Source organism: Pyxicephalus adspersus, chromosome 10 (genome assembly GCF_032062135.1).
Source record: "Pyxicephalus adspersus chromosome 10, UCB_Pads_2.0, whole genome shotgun sequence".
Classification (NCBI taxonomy): domain Eukaryota; kingdom Metazoa; phylum Chordata; class Amphibia; order Anura; family Pyxicephalidae; genus Pyxicephalus; species Pyxicephalus adspersus.
This window is the reverse complement of record NC_092867.1, coordinates 7,002,211-7,015,065: the sequence shown is the minus strand read 5'-3', so window position 1 is coordinate 7,015,065 and position 12,855 is coordinate 7,002,211. Positions and strand designations below refer to the sequence as shown.

The following is a 12,855-nucleotide window of genomic DNA, read 5'->3' as shown; positions in this document are numbered from 1 at the left end:
ATTAAAGCTAGCTGAACCCCGGTATAAGCAAATATTGTATAATTACAAAAGGAATGTGTAGTCTTTGAATCTCAGTGTGCTTTGTGTAGACTTTGGCACTGTGTAGGAGCTTCCTGTAATAAGACTGATCATTGCTGCTCTCTTTTCTTGTGCAAGGTTACTGCATTTGTATCCAAAATTGGAACTTGTGGTACATGGCCTTACAGATCATGGGTGCCTAAGTGACCATTAATGTTTGGCATGGTCTCCAGTATGAATAAAGATGTATACGGAGTTACCAGTACATTCTATAGGCTTAGATGAGTCCTATTGGTCACATAGAACAGCAGTTTTGTGCATATTGGCTTATATCCCCTTGTTTTCTGTAGGCAGTCCTTAGTGCTTGGTTCTGTTGGGTCTCCTTCAAAGCTTGGTTCTCAACACAGGCGCTGTACAGGTCAGTGATGATATACCAGCTACATTTACCAGGTAATAAATAAGTTTGCAAAGGAGTTTGGTGCACACAGAGTGGATTCTGCCCATGGTGAGACTACATTTAGCTGTTTTCGTAACCAAAGTTCAGCTTCAAAAGTCCATCAACTTTTTTATAGTTTGATTGAGAGAGATTAGAACCGCTGTTGCTTTCTCCATTGTTTTGGATCGCAATCAAAACCTGATTAGGGTTCAAATTGTTCAAAAACTACGTTTTTGGCTGGGCTAACACTGCCTTGGTTGGGTATCACCTGTTCTCATACAAATGTCCACTATGAAGGACATATTAATAATAGCAACTCTTCTCTAATGTTCAACTTGTATGCAAAGGTGACACCAGTGTCATCCCTTCTTTCTATTTTCAAGAGCATGTTTATCACTTATGGGTCCATTTATAACGTTTTTACACCAGGAACTGGAAATATATTTGAATCCTGGATGAAAGTTCTATAAAAAGTTCTTCTCGGATCATTTGGAATTTCTCTGATCTGCAGTTGACCTTCTTTTGATCTGCATTTAACTGTCTTCAAGTGAATTTTGCATTCCTATTGACTTGTATGGGTAATCAAAACTGTTGGGAGAAAACAAGGGCTCATTGACACTCATTGGGCCCTTAGAGTATTAGTGCATTGAATTTTAGCAAAAAGTTTACGTATTACAGGCGAGGGTTCTCTACATTTCTCTCCGAATTTCCAAGATGCCATTTCCCAAACCTGTCATTTGGCCTTATGATTTCTCCTCATTAGCATCTGTGGTTGTGTTGCATTCTTTTTAGGTTACCTTGTTCCCAGATCTCTCTACAGAACTCATCTTTTTTGTTATAGAGATGACAGGACTGTGAGGAGTTCTGTAGTCTTTTCTAGTTCTACAGCTTTTCTATAGGTACAGTGGGGTGGGTAAGTGTTGCACTATGGTGCAGTAAATGTGTTACTGTCAGGATCGCTAGGGTAAAATAAAATTAGCAAATACTGCAATATATTATTTTTTCTTGGACTTAGATACACTGTAAACCTTTGACAACCATATTAGAAGACTAAAATGAATATTGTTGTTTGCAGCCACGGCCAATAAGCCTTTTACAGAGCAGAGGAGAAACTTGCAGGCTCACCGAAGCAAATCACCAGATTAAATGCTTCTACATTTATCTTCCTGGGAATCTAACAAGAACTCCATTGTCACATAATTTTCCCAGGTGGTTTCAGCCCTAAGGTCTTGTCATTGGGTAGTTGCCGCAGTTTGAGGACTATAAAAGGACTCAGCATAATTACATGTTGCAGGTAGTTTATCCAGACTGGAGAAAGAAAGAAAGAAAGAAAGAAAGAAAGAAAGAAAGAAAGAAAGAAAGAAAGAAAGAAAGAAAGAAAGAAAAGAAAGAAAGAAAGAAAGAAAGAAAAGAAAGGAAGGAAGGAAGGAAGGAAAGAAAAGAAAGAAAGAAAGAAAGAAAGAAAGAAAGAAAGAAAGAAAGAAAGAAAGAAAGAAAGAAAGAAAGAAAGAAAGAAAACTACAATCCATGGTCAAGCTGTACATTGCTGGAATACATTGTAATCTTTATCTTTGGATCACATGGTGAATAATAATGTGAAGTATAATGAATGAGTGCTGAACAGACATTGCTGTTGTGTTTTATTGAAAGGGCAAGAATGAGCAGACAATGCCCTTCTGCATTTTTCCAACAGAATAAATTAGCAATCATTTGCCCCCACATGTTACCGATTTGCCATGGCAGAACACAAATTGACATTAGGGTACACTAGTAACAATGATAGATTTTCACCATAAGTAATCACAAAAGATTGTCTCAGCCAACGTAATTCTGATTTCTATACAGGGCTTTAGTGAATCAGCTCCAAAATGCTTCAGGTGCTGCCATTTTCCTGGGCAGAACAAAGCAACAAGGAAAGTGTAACTACACCATTACCACCCCTCACGCACTCCAAGTATTATGTTCATCTTGTCAATGCATGTCAATATTCTTCGCAGCAGGTATTACACAAAATGTTTGCAAACGTATTCTTTTTAGAGATTTTTTAAATGATTGTTGTATCTTGATGGAGTTTCCATCATTACCTTCCAAATGGTTTAAGAGTCTTATGATACAGATACCTATAACATGTTTGATTGGCTCAGTAAAAAAGAGGAAGGGAAGAAGGGGCAGGCAGATACCCCTTGGCACCACTTCGAGGGGAGCAAGTTATTGGACAAAAGTTTGTAACCAATCCAGTGAATTATTTTGGACAGTGACTGAGATATATGCCTGGCTGTCTAAATTTAACATGTGGCCAAATCAACTTTCTGGACATGTCTATGATCAGCATACAGTATGGCAGTGCAACCAATTTTAAAAAATGTTCAGAAAAAATCACAAGAAAGTCTTATGCAGCTTATTTCTTGGACAACTGATGAACAAGGCAAACTAAGAATATACTTCTCCCTAAGATATATCTATGAGCAGAAAAATGAAAATCACAATTGGGACGGCTGATTAGCCAAGCGTTCTGCATTTGAGTTCAATGGATTGTAAAAATCATAAACACAAGCACAAAGGCAACGTTTGTATTTAAAGCAGAGCTACCTACCTAGTTCCTCAATTGAAACTGTGAGCAGACGGTGATTGCAGATCGCCTCTTACTTTTCTAATAAAAAGCCGGCTTGGTTGCAGTTTTTTTAATTTAAGGATTTAGTTCCACTTTAACAATCGTGGATGTTCATTTATTAAATCAGGTAAAGAAGTTGCAAAGATACACAAAAAGAACATGTACCCGACTGTACCTGATACAACTTGCTTATACTATAAATACACTCATGTTATGAGACAGGCAGCACAATGCAATGAAAGAGCAGCCTATACAAAGCAGGAGATTTATGGTAGAGAGAGAGACAAACCTATTAAACACATCTATCAAAAAGGAGACTGCTGCCAAGTTCTGCTCATGCTAGAGAATGGTATTGGGTTTTAAAGGAGTGCTATATGCTGCTGCCATATTGGTAAAGACCTCAAAAGGACTGCCATCCTGCCATCCTGCCATCCTACATGCCATACACCAAGTATCCCTGTTATCTGTGCATGTGGGACAGCAGAGCTTGTGAGAGGCATTGGGTGGAAAGGAACTGGCCTTCAAGATCTGCCCTAAAACCAGGTGATCCAAACATTCTACATGAGCCACTTGTTGATAGAAAGAATAATATATTCCCGCTTCTTCACATGAAACTAGGTCTGATGAAGCAGTTTGTTAAAGCTTTGCCAACTGAAGGAGAATGTTTCAAGTACCTCATTTTGGCATTTCCTAGCCTGTCATTTGAAAAATTAAATGCCAGCGTGTTTGATGGTCCACAGATTCGGCAGCTCATCAAAGAAGAACATCAGGACGAAGTCGAAAGGAATGCTTGGTTATCAATCAAAGCCACTGTCAAGGACTTTCTTGGAAACACACAAGCAAAAAATTACACAGAAATTGTCCAGAAACTCTTGGAGAGCTACAAAATGTTTGGTTGCAATATGAGCATCAAGGTGCATTTTCTGCATAGCCATCTTTCTAACTTCCCAGAAAACCTTGGTGCAGTCAGTGATGAGCAAGGTGAAGGATTCCACCAAGATTTGAAGGTCATGGAAGGACGGTATCAGGGTAGATGGGATGTACATATGATGGCTGACTATTGTTGGAGCATCCGGCGGGATTGTCCTAACACTGAACACTCCAGGAAAATCTATGAGCCTGTTTACCCTAACCGCTTACCTGAATAATTTTCAAATGTTTTACTGTAAAAAAATGTCAAAGAGTAACAATGAGTCCTTTGTATGAACAAAATAAATTTAAATAAACAGTACATTCAAGTTATTATTTCCTTATTTTTTCACTGTATCAAAAAAATGTTTTTCAACAAAAATGGAGGGTGCCCTGTATCGTAAAAACTGGATGTGATAGCAAAAAACTGGGGTCATTTCTGGATTCACTACCCAAAATTAGTAAAAAACAAGTGTAAGATCCAACTCAACAAACAACGGGTTCCCCAGTGTAATGTACCATTTTCCAATTAAACAGAATAAACTTTTCATTCGGCATCAAAATAATTGCATCCTTTCGAAAACCAGTATAAAGTACAGACTGGACTCTGGCGACAGGAGGACTAGGTTGAGAGGGCATGACCAGGGGCAAGGGTGACAGGGAAGTCAGGACAAGGCTAATGGTGAAAGGATGGGACAGAGAGGGGCTTAAAGGATGGGTAGATCGAAGGAGGGAGGTCAGTCTGAAAGCAGCAGGGAGCGGTCTTTCCACCTGCCCGCCCTGGAAAGATGTGGTTTGAGTGGGTGTTGGCTGAGGTCCTTGGAGGTGGTGCTTTGTGGTAAGCAAATAATGTCGGGGCCCATCTTGGTGTGGGGTATTCTTAACTGGTTGAATGTCAAAAGTTGGTGATTTTGGGGCTGCTGCAAAATATGTTCCTTCCCAACCTGTGAAGCTGGGAACAGGGAGCAGTTACAGCAGCCTCAAGTGGGATGGAGTTGTGGTTAGGGCCTTCGAGGATCTGCAGCCTGTTAAGAGGGGGTGGTAGTACTGACTAGGACGATACGGGTAAAATGTTGGAGAACTGTGATAGTAAAGTTGCACTGACATTTGAACTTAAGATGATATCAGTGTTACGATATATTTTATGTAAGTTTAAGAAAAGTTTAGCGTAAATTGTTAATAAAACAACAAGTCTCTGACCTTTTATCCCATTAAAGTGTTTGTGTCTAATCGAGGGAAGTTCAGGATAAGGTCATATGATTGGAAGGGGAGCGAACCTTCAAACTACCTGGGTCATGGAAAGGTATCAGTGTAAAAAAAAAGCAACCAGTGTTCAAGCAGTTTTGCTGTATTAGTGGATCCTGGCCCATGTATTTGTAAGTAATGAAGGATTGTTGCATTTTCCTACTTACTTGGAGCTGAAATTTTACATGACCCCATATTATGAAGATGCAAGCTGAGTCCTCCTCCAAAAGTGGGAATTGTTGGTTTTATTTCTCAACCGTAACAAGGGGCCTAATTCATCAAACTTGTCTAATATCATCCTGATGTAGATTGCACAAAAATAGCATACCAGCAAGTTAGTTCTTGGAAAAAAGGTTGACTAAGGCAAAATATAAAATAGACGTCTCTTTATGCAATAAGATTCGGTTTAGAGACAGGAAAAGGGAAACCACAGAAAGAACAGCTGGTTAGCCAAGTCTAGTGTCAAGGACTGCAATATGCACATTATCAAAAGCACAAAATACACAATTTTATTTGAAGAGTCTTTAAGTCTCTAAAATAAAATAGCTAAACCATTCCTGCAACAGGACAGCAATAAATGCCATCTCCCCATTGGCCAATGTTGCAGCCTCCATTGGTCATTTGACTCTTCTGAAAATGTTGGATGTCTGTGTCCTCCACAGCAATCCAAAATTACTCTAAAACTTAAGCTTATCCAAACCTCAAAAGATAATTCTTCTCGAAAACATACTGGTAGGTTATTGGTTTGCCCCAAAGGTAAACTTGGCAGTTGTTCATTTACTGAACGGACATAAAAGGCCTGATGTGTCCCCAGACTGCAGAAGACACGGGAGAGTCTGGATGATCCAGCAAATTGGTCTATCTTCTCCAGTCTTGGAGAGCTGTAATATAATCAGGCCCAAAGGATTGCTAAACGATGGCATAGAACACTTGTACTGGTGGTAGATTTTCATCCAAGAAAGTTCCATGAAAGTTCTTGTCAGATGATCAAAATTTGGGGACCGTATGGACCATATGGACCTTTTCATAGGGGAGAATGGTGGAAAGATTGACATGCCTAATATTCAGTGCAGTGCTGCCTATATTTAAAACTGGGTATTGATCAGTTGATTTTCCATCTTCTGTATCTCTTTATAGCTGTGAGTCAATAGTCAAGTCTTACTGTTCCTTTAGATGAGCCCACACCGTAATTTCCCAACCATAGTCATATACCCTTAACATTTTTGGATGACTATTGTTGCCCTTGCAGTGGAGCACCTCCAAATTAACCCATCTTCATTGGCTGCTTATAGCCCCGGGTGTGTGAAATGCACAGCACAATGGCAGGTCGTTGACCGTTTGCATATTTGCCATGGCCATTGAGAATAACATGGTACATGATGCTAGATAGGTGTAAGGTGAGTGATTTCTAATTTATATGTCAGAAATTATTTTTTAAAAGCTTGGATGCCCTTTAACCTAATTGTGGTGAATTTTATTGCTGGAGTTCCCAGGAGGTATAACATGCCATAGGGTGATTCTGCTGATCTGCACCACAACCCAATCACTAAAATCAAATATAACATTTTAGTTTTATTGTAATTTTTAAAGCTTTTTTAAAAAAAATGACTAATTATTCTATGTAGATCCATGATTCAGTCATCACATGCACCCCTGACTGTAAATAACACACTTTGCACAGGGTTTGGCTACTACCACATTGGGAAGCTGGCTCATGGCACTAGTGTGTAACCAAAAAGTTATTTTATGCAAAATGGCAATGGATATGCTGCTGTGAGATGGAATTAAAGAATCATATCTGATTTTCTTCCTTTGAATAAGGGCGCTGCCTTGGCACAACACACATCACCATGCAACAATGGACCATACAAATATATATGGGCCCTATTATTAGGACTAGCCTAATTGGACTGGCCTTTTATTCTTTTAACTACTATTAACGCAAGCCTTACGTTGATGGCAGCACCACCATATAAGCAAACCTCTGCCCAACAAGCTAGGAATGTATTTACCTTATCAGTTTTTATTTAAAGTTTATATTTTTAATTATTATTTATTGCAACCTCACATGCATGCACCGAAATACAAATTTGCTGTCTCGTGCCCATGTGAAAAATTCCACCATGCATATTAGTTATAGGTAACTTCCCGGAAAACCGGGCTATAATTCTAGGGTTAAATTGCATAACTACCTGGAAACTGATGACCGATTTAAAGCACTTATTGACGATTTTGAATTGTTTTGCTGCTTTGTGAATGCACTCTATTGTGGTATGATGTTTTTAGTTTCTACCTACTTGACTGTCTGATTGTTTTCTGTTTACAAAATAAAAAATAAGAATTATATAGTGTTTCGAGTATACTAAAAAGGGAATGTTTTGCAACTACAATGTATGCTAAGCATGTTCATGCAAAATAAACACATTTTATGAGGGTTGGTTTATAAAGAAGAGAATTAGACATTAACCAAACATTTTCTGGTGGAGAACCAACCACTGCCGTTGAAGACACATGGACCTGGAGAATTTAAATTAGTCCATTTTCCATATCTCTATCTGGTTAAAGTACAATATGTCTCTCTGGTTGACCCTACAGGAAGGTTCTTAAACTTCTATAGGCTATAACTCCCTGGTTATTGGCTAGCATTGAGAGGAAGGCCGTGTCCTCTGGAGAGGTTGGGGTAGGGCTGTGTACCTGAACCCCATGGTACTGGTAAATGGGATCATTGGGTAGTGTCCCACCTGGTTATTCTGGTGATAGGGCCAAACCCCATAGGAGCCGCCATATTCTCTGCCATTGGGGAGAGGCAGTTTATGTCATAATCATTTTTTTGTAAGCAGACCCATTGGTGTATAATTAGTATTAGGCATTGTTCTGATTTCAGATGGCACCATCCTAGATTACGATGAACCCTGGTGGGGGAGCACTGACCCCAGCACACTGTTCTTTATATCTTCCCCCTTCCAGCCTGCTGATCCGGTTGGAGCAGTTTGTTCACACACAAGAACACTCTCACATCTCTTTCTGTAGTTCAGACATGCAGCAATCCATCAAGAGGTTTGTACACATTCATTATGTGTCGTAATGTTCCCAGATATCCAGGGGGGCCCGAGAGAGGGAGGTCAGCCAAAATTTTTCCATACAGCCAAATAAAGACTTAAGTGTCTCTTGAAACAGATTGAGAGTAATATCATTACACAACAAGAGATCTCCTGCTTGACTGCTCCTGAATATATGAAACTGCACGGTGGCCAACATTTTTTTTATAACATTTCCAGTAATACTTTGCTGTTGAAGTATTGAGCTATTTACATAGCTAACAACAGCTCCCAATGTTGTAAAACCATTTTGTTTGAATGTAATGGGGAAAAATTTAAAGGTTTTTATTGCTGGTAATGCTGTCCATTAGGATGTTTACCCCTCGGCGTTTATAACTGGTCAAGACTTTGACTAATTGCACTGTAAAACCAGCACTATATTATACAGCTTTTAAAGCAACATGTCTTTCATCAAGCGGTACAGAGATATTGAAATGGTTACATGGACAATGGTCTGTGGAAACATGAACACCAATGACCAGAACACCAATGGATTTGTAAGACATACCATTCCAAAACCACAGGCATTATTATGAAGTTGGCCCACCCTTCATGGCTATACCTATGTACTTTTTTCTGAGAAGACTTATCATTGGATATTGGAGGATACCAGAGGGAATTAGTATACATTCAGCCAAAAGAGCATTTGTGGGGTCAGGTACTGATGCTGGTGAGAAGATCTGGCTCACAAATCAGCGTATTGATTCATCCAAATGGTATTCAGTATGGATGAGGTCAGGGATCAAGTTCCTCCTTATTAGATTTATCAAACCATGGTTTTATGAAACTGGCTTTTTACCCTGGATTTAAGCTGCGTACACACTTCCAATTTTTGTCGTTGGAAAGGATCTTTCACGATCCTTTCCAACGACAAGGGAGTGCACGATGCATGAACGGTGCTGTACATACAGCACCGTTCATGCTCTATGGAGAGGGGAGGGGGAGAGCGACGGAGCGGCACCCTGCTGCGCGCTCTCCCCTTCCCTTTCATTAGGATCGGCTGTCGTCCATCGTCCGTGGATCCGGCAGGTCGGTCGTCCGGACGATGGACGACACCGACTGTACACACGGCAGATTTTCGCCCGATAATTGGCCGATGCCGATTATCGGGCGATAAAAATCTGACGTGTGTACGTAGCTTTACAGTCATGCTGGATCAGTAATGGTCCTTCATTAAAAGTTAAACGCAAATAGTCTTTATCAAACTTTTTATTCAGAAGAACCATTTGAATAATTTTCAGGGAACCCCTGCTAAAACTAAATAATTTGGAGTCAGATAGGAAAATTCCCTTTACATTAGTGATCTCAATTCCAAATTTACAGACAGCCACTGGTGTCATTCAGGTGGCTCTGCCAAGTGACCTTCAACACAGAACAACATCAGATGGGAGGTCAGTTAACCACATCTTATAGAACCCCTAGGAACCTCTTGGGGAATCAAGGCTTCCATTGAACCCTGGTTGAGAATGCTTGGTCTAAAATGTCTATTGGACCTTGTGTGACCTTCAATAAGCAAGATGCATGACCCCTCAACTAAAAACAAGAAAAGGAAGGCATGATTTTGGAGATGTTATCCCATCTCCCACCCATTCCTAAATGTCTTCAAACATTTTGTCTACGAACATGAAGATACATAATGGGCACCAACATGTTAGCAGCAGTAAATTACACTACCTCCGTTGACCTGCCCTTTACCCATAAGGCCTCCTGGTGCCATATCCCCCCAGAAAAATGATGACCACACACCAAGCCATTCACATGATGTATAAAAATAACAAGATTCATCAAACTAAGCCACTTCTTTCATTGCTCCATTGGTCAGTTCTGAAGCTCAGATAACTATTGTTGGTGCTTTCAGTGGTAGACAGGGGTTGACATGGCCACTCCAAAAATCTGTGGTTACACAGCCCCATACACAACAAGCTGTGCTGCATTGTGTGTTCTGATATATTTGTCATATGGCCAGCAAGTCATTCAACAACTAGTGCTGCAATAGCTCCCAGATTGGATCAAAACAGATATCTTACCCCGTAATCTGTCCCCTATTAGATTTGGGTACCCTTCACCCTGTCACCAGTTTCCCTTGGACCACTTTTGTTGGTTCTATAAACTCCATGCCAGGAATACACCACAAACCCTGCCATGTTAAAGAAGGATGTTCCTAATAATTATGACTTTACCCTTAGCAGATGATCCGAGTAGAGATAAGGGGCCCGACTTTTAAAGCAAGCCTTTCATTGAGTGGGAAGGTCTTTCTTAAAGACTAGATCAATCCTCAGTTTATGTTTAGGTTCGCTGGGTACCAACAGTTTAAACTTCAGCCCAGTTTCTTGCATTTTCTGCAAATGATTTCCCCTACAATAAAACTCTAACCCCCTTCCCTCTACGAAAAGGGTATATCCATTTTGGAAATGGACTGCTCAATTATTGGTATATCCTAAAATACTTCCAAGAATCCCCCTGTAATTTTTTAGTTTGAGTTTAATACAGCAGACAGTTGGGGAGATGAGAGTATTGTGGGGGCTTCATCTAATCCTGATCTGCATATATGAAAAGACATCAATTAGACCAAACCTATGCGTTTTTAAATTTGGATGTAATTATGTAAATAATAAAAAGTAAAAAGAAATAGTAGGTTCTAATTTAAAGGTATTTGTTGTAATTAAAAATAAATAAATAAAGCAAAAAGAAGAAAATCAAAGAAGACAAATTATCCACATGCAAGTATCATGACATATTTTTGTACTCAGATTTAAAGCATTACTTGTTAAAAACAGGAACATATAAAACTAGGAACATATAAAACTAGGAACATATAAAACACAGCAGCCAATGCTCCTACAGTAAAGAAAAAAAAACTTTAAATAGATAGTGAATTACTTCTGAGCACACATAATAAAATCTAGTTTGAACAAACACCATCACCTTTGTGCAAATCCTTTTTCAAATACAACCATAAATTTAAAAGTGATTAGTAAGTGCAATATAACGGATCTATATATGTATATATATATATATAGATATATATATATATATATATATCCATTATATATATCTGTTTCCGGTCAGAATTAACGGATGCCTAAACAATTATACAATAATTTAAAAGAAACAATTGTGTGCCAATCACATTAAAACATGTGTTGATCTATGTGCACAACAAGTGACAACCAAAGTCCCAATATCTAAAATTAAACCAGGGGCTCTATTTATAAAACAAGGAATCTGACAATCCCTGGTGGGAATCATGAATAGTTGTGTTTCGTCATTACCAATACCCATAGGTCTATAAACTATTCAACTTTCCATTAATCCCGCAGAAAATTTTTCACCAGATCAAATTAATTTTTATAATAAAGGTTATACTAGAACTTTAGAACTTTTTGTATGTGTTTATCCTGCCCAGAATTATTTCTATCCAATCCTCCATTTTCTAATATCCCAAAAGAAACATTTTTTAAACAGGAAAAGGTCCTTGTCTCAGTATTAAAAATGATCAATCTCTCCATGCACCCATCCACATAGCCATGCCGAGCAATAGACCGTTACCAACGTAATTCTGTCACCTATTCAACTCAACGCATTTCACCATTTAGGTCGGCCTTAGGAGGGTAAAAGGTAAAGAGGGGAAAAAATGTACTGTAATTTTTGTTTATCCTGATTTAAGGTATTTAAACTGATCAACCTTAAAAACGTGACACTGTCCTTGAACCCACGTTATATTTTGAAATGCACCACTTTGAAATATAAATACCACCATATATTCTATAATACTAAAAGCATTGCATACTATATCATAGCATGTAATATTCTGCAATGGAAGTTTAGAAAAATAATTTTCTTTGTTAAATGAACACCCCTGATACAGGTGTATGTGGAGGAAGATGCTGACCTGAGTTTCTTTGTGTCCACAAACCTAGGAATCTTCTACATTTAGTATTCAAGAAAAGTTTCCATTCTCAAGTCATGGATCCCGTGCTCTTTCCTTGGAGTAGAACCTGTTTGTATATTGTGAGCACCTTGCAATGTCTCTCTCGCTCAGCCTCTCACCTGCAGCCTTCCTAGCTGTTCCCCTCCCCTTTCCTGTGCTTCAGCTGGACCAAGGAAAGTCAGAACTGGTTTTTTTCCAGATGAATCTAGCAGCCAGGTACCTGTCACCTGTCCCTCCCTCTCACCTGGAAGCTGGCTTTACCTCTGATCATAAAAACAGGTAAAGTCACAGCAGTTCAGGGCAGAGCTGCTTCCAATTACCAAGGTGCTCCTCCATGCAGGACTATAAAACTGATTATCTTGCATCTTCATTCATACTCAGGGGGAAAAAAATGTTTTCATCCTTTCCCCTTAGTAACGTACACACCTGTGCTCCATTCTGAAAAGCTTTGGAAGCATAATATATATATATATATATATATATATATATATATATACATGTGACAATTTGGTGGAGCAATCCAAGACCTAAAGTGGTGGCTTTGATGACCCCCCTTGATAGAATCAAACATGGTGGAAAAGTCAACTAGTTCAACAAAGTCATCACT

The 12,855-nt window shown here is 39.0% G+C and overlaps 1 protein-coding gene across 1 annotated transcript in view; it reads right to left on the bottom strand.

The window, feature by feature from the left end:
* Positions 1-12,379, bottom strand: part of SCNN1A (sodium channel epithelial 1 subunit alpha) — a 51,555-nt gene extending 39,176 nt beyond the window's left edge. Inside the window, exon 1 of the mRNA XM_072423845.1 lies at positions 12,210-12,379. The gene's annotated coding sequence lies outside the window, so the exon portion shown is untranslated. The remainder of the gene's footprint in view (positions 1-12,209) is intronic.
* Between the last annotated feature and the right edge of the window lie 476 nt (positions 12,380-12,855).